This window comes from Antechinus flavipes, chromosome 2 (genome assembly GCF_016432865.1).
Source record: "Antechinus flavipes isolate AdamAnt ecotype Samford, QLD, Australia chromosome 2, AdamAnt_v2, whole genome shotgun sequence".
Lineage (NCBI taxonomy): Eukaryota > Metazoa > Chordata > Mammalia > Dasyuromorphia > Dasyuridae > Antechinus > Antechinus flavipes.
Genome location: NC_067399.1, coordinates 426,437,545 through 426,446,365, shown reverse-complemented (window position 1 = coordinate 426,446,365; position 8,821 = coordinate 426,437,545).

The window sequence follows — 8,821 nt, the reverse complement described above, 5'->3', positions numbered from 1 at the left end:
CTAAGATGATAAATTCAGTTTCTGCCTTCAAGAATTCATAGCTAACTACAGAATCCAGATATATATAAGAAAAGCTGCAATGTCTATAAACTTTATGGTATACAAAGGTCTTTTTCAGTAGCCACCCTATGAGGTAAATAGAATAAGTATAATTATCTCCATCTTGTAGATAATGAAACTAAGGATCAAAGAAGTGGCTAACTCTGGGTCCGAGATAGTGAGGACCAGAACAAAAATATGAAATCAAGTTTCCTCAGCCCTCTACCAGTGACCTTCTCACCATACCAAGACTGCTTCTCATTCTATAAACAGAGAGATAATTAAATGCCAACAGTAATAACTACCCCAATAATCTTTAATCTCCACATTTTTGTCCTAGACCAAAACTTCTGCCAATAAGCCTACGAACCTTGGCAAAGGGAAACAAGAGTTAAAATCTGCCACCACCTCCCTCCCTCCCCCACCTCTACACCCATGCTATTTGCAGTCTCTCACCTCAGGGGCTAAAATTGGAAGCAAAAGTTAGAGGCACTGCTAGGGGCTTTTGAGTGGCTTCCCCTGCTCTGGAGCAACTCTGGGAGCTCCTGTTCCCTTGGCCCTATTCCTTACCCCATCCCAGATTCGCAGTTTTGGCTGGAAGTGATTTGAGAAGTCATTCTAGTCTAATTATCGAATTTAAACTGAGGCTTAGACAGATGTGATTTGCAGACAAGCAGGACAGCTTTGAAAACGCTGTGTTAAACGTATAATACGCTTAACAAAGAAAAGCAGGCTCTACATAGCAGAGACTCAAGGTTTCATAAGCAAATCTCCTGTGTATTGTACTTATAGAAATGCTCATTTAATATGGTGCTTGTTAAGATTAGTATAAAAATTAAATCAATTTTTTTTAAAGAAAGAAGTGATTTGCCCAATTCAACCTTTCATAAGCCCTACCTTTTGCATCAGTCCCCATCTTCCTCCACTACTCAATTTTTCACCATTCCATTCTGCCTATCCTTCTTTGCCTACTAGGTTTTAGGAGTTTAGACATTAGAACTGAAAGGGACCCTAAATCATTTCCTGCAACTTCTCATTTTATAAATGAGGAATCTAAAACTCAGAGAAGCAATTTGTACAGTCACAGTAGCCAGAGCTTGTCTGTTAAAATGGACTCTTTTTCAGTTGATAAACCTTCCATCAAGTCTTTCAACATCTCCCCTCAGTATGAGTTGGGGAAATCAGAAAGAAAAAAAATTAAAGAAATTTTTGTATTTAATCACGAAATCTTGTATGGGAACTAGCCAAAGCTATTCCAGTAAGCCTCATTTTCCTCATCTGCAAAATCAGGAGTTTGAATGAGATTATTTACATTGCCCTTTCCAGCTATAATATTCTGCTTATAGAACAACAGCCTTTAGGTTCCTCTGAGGTTTCTAAGTATAACCTTAAATGATGTAATGGAGAATCAGAAATGTCACAGAAGTCAGTGTCAGATCTGGATCCTATAATTCAGGGGTCTCAGCTCCTACAAATACAAATGCAAAAAAAAAAAATCTGCACTATACTACAATAGAACACTGAGCTAATTATGGAATAAATATAATGAAAACTATCAGAGTCAGAGGAAAGAAACAGAGAAAAAAAAGACAGAGAGAGAGACAGAGACAGAGATGGGGATAGGGGAAAAACAGACCAACAGATAGATGATGACAGTGATGATGATGAGGAAGAGGAAGAGGAAGAGGAGCAAGAGGAGGATGAGGAGAAGGATTATGATGATGGTGTTTGTAGTGATAAAACTTGGAGAATGTCAAAAACTTCAATGAAAGGGGTGGAACTTGAATTGGGATTTGAAGAATGGGTAGGGTGTATCTTGTATACACCTATTTCTGATAATGTTGCTTCCTGCATTAGATTGTTAGCTTCCTGAAGGCAGGTCCTGTTTTGTATTTTTCCTTTCTTCTAAGACTACACATGATTTATCTTTTGTATATCTGGTTATATAGAGTTTGTTTGTTTGTTTGTTTGTTTTGGCTTATTGTCTCTCCTATTAGGCGCTCTTTGAGAACAGGAACTATTTTGTGCCTTTCTTTGTATCCTCAGTGCTTAGCCCAGTATCTGATACATAGTAGACACTTAATAAATACCAGTTTCCTTGTGTCATATTCAAATAGAAACTTATACCTGTATTCATTCTATTAATTTAGGATGCCTCAAATTGACATTATTTATGATGTATTGTATTTTTATCTATTTTGTTAAACAGCTCTCAATTTACTAGCAACTCATAGTCTACAAGCTACAAGTCTAACACCTTCATCAATGGACTTGATCTGGCTTGTTGAATAACTGGCTGATTACAAAGAACCAAAGAAAGGTCTCCAATATCTTGAGCAGACCTTACATGGTCCAGACAAATGTCTCACATAATTAGAATATATGAAAAAATAATAATCTATATGAGAGGAATGCAATAGATAAGTGAAATCAATACTACATTAAAGTGTTAAGAAATAGTAAAACAAAAACTATATTCAGAGTCAGAAGACTTGGTTTCATGTCTCTGCTCTGCAACTTAATGTGTCAGTTTTCTCATCTGTAAAATGGAAGAAAAATGCTATGGACTTCATCCCTCAACAGGGTTGTTGTAAGGATCAAATGGAATCATATGTACAAATAAAATACTTCAAAATATTATACAAATGACCTTTGCTATGTTATTTTCTCCTCCTGCATGTATTTTATCAATATTAGAACTTAAACTCCTCCAGAAAAGGAATTATACTATAAATGTGTCTATAAATAAGCTAATACAGAACCCTTTGAATAATGATATTTCCAGCTGAGATGGTTTCTTTTCCCCTTTATTGGATGCACATATCTATAAAATGGTACATGAGACTTCAGTGGTAATAAAATTAATACATGTTTTTATATTATCTTAAAGTTTACCAAAAAAACTTTGTTCCCTATTATGTGATATAGGTATTAAAAGTTTTATCGTTATAGTTTTGTCTTATACAAAGTGTTTAACATCGGATCTAGAATATAATAGGCTCTATATGAATGTTTATTCCTCTTCTTCCCTTCCTTTGCCTTCAAAAAAAAGGAAAATAAGACCCCAAAAAGCTTACCCAAGATCTCTGTGTGTCTCTCTCTCTTTGTGTCTCTCTCTGACTCTCTTTGTCTGTCTCTGTCTATCACTGTCTGTCTGTCTCACACACACACACACACACACACACACACACACACACACACATACGCCACTGCTACCACCACCACACCCAGAAACCGTCAGAAATATGTTTTGGACCCAAATCCCTTCCAATTCCAAATCCAGAGTTTCTTGTAAATTAGCAAGCATGATCAGAGAATCAATAGAAAGCATATCTGCTCAATAACTTTGTCTAAACTTGATCTAATACTGGGGGTTATAACTATATGTATTAAAGGTACAAAGTACTTAAGGGGACAGGAGGAGAGAATGATATTTTTGTTCTGGATCAACATTTACTGGGTATGCCAGTGTTTGTTTTCAGGTACCTGCTGCTGCCAATTCAAGGGATATCAATGTCCTCACTATTTCTGCATGACTCATCCAATGAACCACTCAGAAAAGTAAATGGTCATTGTCTTTAACTCTTGAAGAGATAGCCAGATCCCTTCTAGACCCACATCTACAAGACCAGATAAGTTGGATTCAAGCATTTGCTAGAAAGACAGAATGGCTTAGTTAAAGGAAAAAAAGATTTGGATTAGTAGACCTGGGCACAACTCAGAAGCTACCCAATTATGTAACCTAGAAAGTCATTCTCTTCTCTGGGTCTCCTTTTCTTCATCTGTAAAAAGAAGGAATTAGATTAAAAATATCTAAAGCCCTTTCTATTTTCACCAGGTTACTGTTTTATGATTCTCACTTGCAAGATTAAGGAAGAGAGATAAAGTGCATGCCTTATCCCAGATACACTGTCTTCCATATCTGACTACTCCAATAGTTTTATTTAAAATCAAAAGATTTTCAAAGTATTTCATAGAATTATTCAAAATTAAGACAAAAACTCTTCAGGGGCTGAGGTGAAAATCAAATAATAAGGTTTAACCTACCCTTACTCTCTTTTGTTAAAACAAAAAATATTATCCTGTTTTAAAAGAAGAAAGAAAGGAAGAAGAAGGAGAAGAAGGAGGAAGAAGAGGAGGAAGAGGAGGAAGAGGAGGAAGAGGAGGAGGAGAGAAGGAAGAGGAGGGATCTCAGTTTTCAACTCTTCTGGTAATCACTCTTTTGCATAATGGTAATAGCTAACATTTATATAGCACTTTCAGGTTTGTAAATCTCGTGTGTGTGTGTGTGTGTGTGTGTGTGTGTGTGTGTGTGTGTGTGTGTGATTTGATCCTAACAACAATTCTGGGAGGTAGGAGCTATTATTATCCCCATTTTGCAAACAATGCAAACAGTTGCAGACAATGGGGGGATTCTAAAACTGAAATTTTAAAAATGAAATCTTAATACCTGACTTTTCCTATTTTCTGTGCTCCAGAATTTATTTTGGTAGGGACTCAAGGGCAGTCTTTTTTCAATTGTAGTAGTAATCATTTGTGAGGACAAAAAGAGATCATGGGGAACAAGTCTGTGCTACTTCAAAAGTCTTTCATTCTTGTCCAGATTCAATTAGGAAGCCATTCATTACCATTGTGAGTCACTTAGGGTTCTAAATAAGAGATTTCACCCATACTATATGAGCATTGGCATAATGCCAGCTATTATTACGATGATTATTATTGTTTTTATAGACTAGTTAGGTTTAGAGAGTTTTACTACCAGTAGGGTTGCTTCTAGGTAATGAATATTTTGTTAATCAATAAAGAGTTGTCCTCTACTTAAAAAATACAGAGTATCCCCAAAATCTTTCTTCATCTTATCAAAGCTTAAGACTGAATCAAGATTTTGGGTATACTCTCTATACATAGTATTTAAGGTATGTAAACAAACATAGCATACCTATAGAGGAAGTAGAAGTATTATTATACCCATTTAACAAATGAGAAAACTGTGTTCAATACTTCACTCAGAAAAAGATTGCTGAACTTGGAGTTTCAATTCTGTCTGCCATTTACCAGCTATATTAACTCAGGCCACTAGCTTAACACTGAGCCTACTTTCCCTCTTCTGTAAATTGAGAAGAGAAAAATTTTGGATTTAGAGTCAGAGGATTTTGCTTATAATACTTGAAACCTGTTGTCTTTTTCAAAAAATGTTTAATTAATTTTTTGTGGTGGCAAAAAATTGTGAATTAAAGGGATGCTCACCAATTGGGAAATGGTTGAATAAGTTGTGGCATGTGATTGTGGGGGAGTATATTATGCCTTTAGAAATGAAGAAGTAACTGGAGAAAAAGAAGGCAAGACACATGAACTGAGAAAAGATAAAGTAAGAAAAAATCATTGTTCACATTTACAGCAATATCGTTGTAAAGATGATCAACTGATAAATAGTTAAAGGATATGAACAATTTTCAGACAAAAAAATTGAAGCCATTTCTAGCCATATGAAAAGATGCTTTAAATCACTATTGATCAGAGAAATGAAAATTAAGACAACTCTGAGATACTGCTACATACCTCTCAGATTGGCTAAGGTGACAAGAAAAGATAATGACGAATGTTGAAGGGGATGTGGGAAAACTGGGACACTAATACATTGTTGGTGGAGTTGTGAACTGATCCAAACATTCTGGAGAACAATTTGGAACCATGCCCAAAGGGCTACCAAAATGTGCATACCCTTTGATCCAGCAGTGTTTCTACTGGGCTTATGTCCCAAAGAGATCAAAGGAGGAAAAGGACCCACACGTGCAAAAATGTTTGTGACAGCTCTTTTTGGAGTGGCAAGAAACTGGAAACTGAGCAGATGCTCATCAATTGGAGAATGGCCGAATATGTTATGTATATGAATGTTGTGGAATATTATTGTTCTATAAGAAACGATCAACAGGATGATTTCAGAGAAGCCTGGAGAGACTTATATGAACTGATGCTGAATGAAATGAACAGAACCAGAAGATTATTGTACTTGGAAACAACAAGATTATAATGATGATCAATTCTTATGGATATGGCTCTTTCCAACAATGAGATGATTGAGGTCAGTTCCAATGATGTCATGATGAAGAGAGGCATCCACATCCAGAGAGAGGATTGTGGGAACTGAGTGTGGATTACAGCATAGCATTTTCACTCTTTATGTTGCTGTTTGCTTGCATTTTATTTTCTTTCTCATTTTTTCCCTTTTGATCTGATTTTCCTTATGCAGCAAGATAATTGTATAAATATGTAAACATATATTTAACATATCTTTTAACATGTTTAACATGAATTGGATTACTTACCATCTAGAGGAGGGGATGGAGGGAAAGGGGGAAACAAGTTTCTGCAAGGGTCAAGTTTGAAAAATTATCCATATATATGTTTTGAAAATGAAAAAGCTTTAATTTAAAAAAAAATCAATTGTGAAAGACTTAGCTGCTGTGATTAACATAGTGATCCAAGACAGTTCCCAAGAATTCATGATGAGAAAAAAATGCAATCAACTTCCAGAAAACTGATAAACTCAAGTTTAAATAGAAGTATAATTTTCTCTTTTTTTTGTAATACAGCTAATTTTGAACGTGTTTTGCATATTTTCACATATATAATTGATATCATACTGCTTACCTTCTTGATAGATGGGGAAAGGAATGGGAGAGAGGAAGAGAATTTGGAATTCTCTCTCTCTTTTTTTTTAAAGGAAATGAATGTTTAAAATAAGTATTTTTTTTTTTAAATTTAATCACTTTTAACTTGGGGGAGGAACCAATGTGTCTCTAAATGCCTACTTACACTTAAAGGAAAGCAGTAGGTAAGCATTGCTTTGAAAGAACAGCCTAATCTGGACTAGAAGGAACCCAGGAGAGTGAAATACTGAAGCCTGAACCTCCCATTCTAGCCTAGCACCATCCTGACTCCAAAAGTAGTCTGGCTGGCACTTTGGGTATGATTTTCATGCAAAGGGCCATAGTCCAGGCGACAAAGAATTCTGAAACTGGCAGGTTCAGCTTCCAGCTACTTAAGGCCAGGCCAGGCCAAGTCAATCACTCAGCTTTTGCTTTAGGGGAGGGAAGGAGGTTAAAGGAAAAAGAGAGACAAAGACAGAAACTGACCCTCTTCTTTGGCCTAAGCTAAGAATTTAGGGAAAAGAGATGAGGTTATCAGTGATTATGAGGACTTGTCTACTCTGAAACTACCTTACTGTCTACTCTGTGTACCTCTCTGACTGCCCTCTTTCCTATCATGACATGACTCTAACTGTAATTATGGTCTGCTGGTAGAATCCATTATAAAAATCAGTTTGACATGTTGTAATATCTTGTGTCCTGGGTAGAAAAGAAAGAAGTAGAATAATGAAAAGACAATTCAATCTGAAATCTTAAGTAGAGTTCTGGGAATGTCACCTCAGACTAGTCCCTGTCTCTGGAAATCATTTTGCTCAACTCTGAAGCACTGATGATTCTGGGATTTTGTGCTTGACTCAGAGTGGGGTGCATGAGGAAGGTGAGAGAAAAGAGAGCTTCTCCGTTGGAGGGAATAGTGCCATTTAGTGTGTTTTGGAGGTGACAGATTTAAGGTATCAGCTCCTCCACTCAGTATCACAACCAGGAAAAAAGTTTCCCTAGAGTACAGCATGGTATGTCTGATTTTCTCTGAACCCTATCAAGCAATGTCAACTGAAGAATCACAATTACAGTGGTCAAAAAGGAAAGAAAATATCAATAACAAATCTGCCCCATCCAGAATTCATATCCCCCCTACCTCTCTTGCAATCTGTTCTCTCTAATATGTCTCCTTAATCTCTCTTTTTCCTTCTCCCCATTATTTCTTTCCTCAATTTCTTTCTCCCTAATAATTTCCCTCTTCAATCTTACTCCATTAACTCTCTCCCCAATAATTTTATCTCGTCTTCCCATCTTTCTGTCCCCATCTTCGTTTCTGTTTTTTTGTCTGTCCCTCTTCCTCATATACCTACATATATGAGTATATATTGTACAAGCATTTATACACACACAATTCTAAATCAAGCTTCTGCTACTTTTCACCCTTCTGCTGAAGAAACACTTTTATAAACGACCTTAGAATTCTAGAAAAAATAGGAAGTACTGTGAGATCCAGAAGACATCTAGAGGATCATTTAATACAAGGATTCTTAACCTGGGGTTCCCAGGCTAATTTAAAAAAATTTAATAGTTGTATTTCAGTATAATTGGCGTGTTTTGTTATACTACGTACATTTTAAAAACATTGTTTTGAGAAGGAATCTAGAGAGTTCATCAGATTGACAAGAAGGTCCTGGCACAAAAAAGGTTAAGCGCCCCAATTCAACATCCTTACAGCCGAGCAAAATGAGTACCGGAGTGACTAAGGTACCACTGTTGGAATGATCTCTCTTGAGGTTTCTCGGACATCCCACTGCTTGCCTCTCAGGCTCACTCCTTTGACATATTTTCTCTGCCACCCGCGGTGACCCACCCCCCTCTTCATCTCCGCATGGTCCAGCGCCCCAGCAGCGTTGAGCTTTTGCTATCCCTTCAGCGGGGGCAGGGCAGACGGTGAAGGAGTGGAGTGGGGAAAGGCTCTGTGAGTGACCCAGAACGGAAAGACTCCAGTCTGGGTCCTAATGCGGGTGGCGTCTCCTTTGACAGGCAACGTTTGGGGACAACAGCGGAGACAAGAGATAAGGTAACATACCAGAGCAGATTTGGGACGCTCACACAGATACCTCCCATTCCCAACAGGAAACAGGGAGCTATTT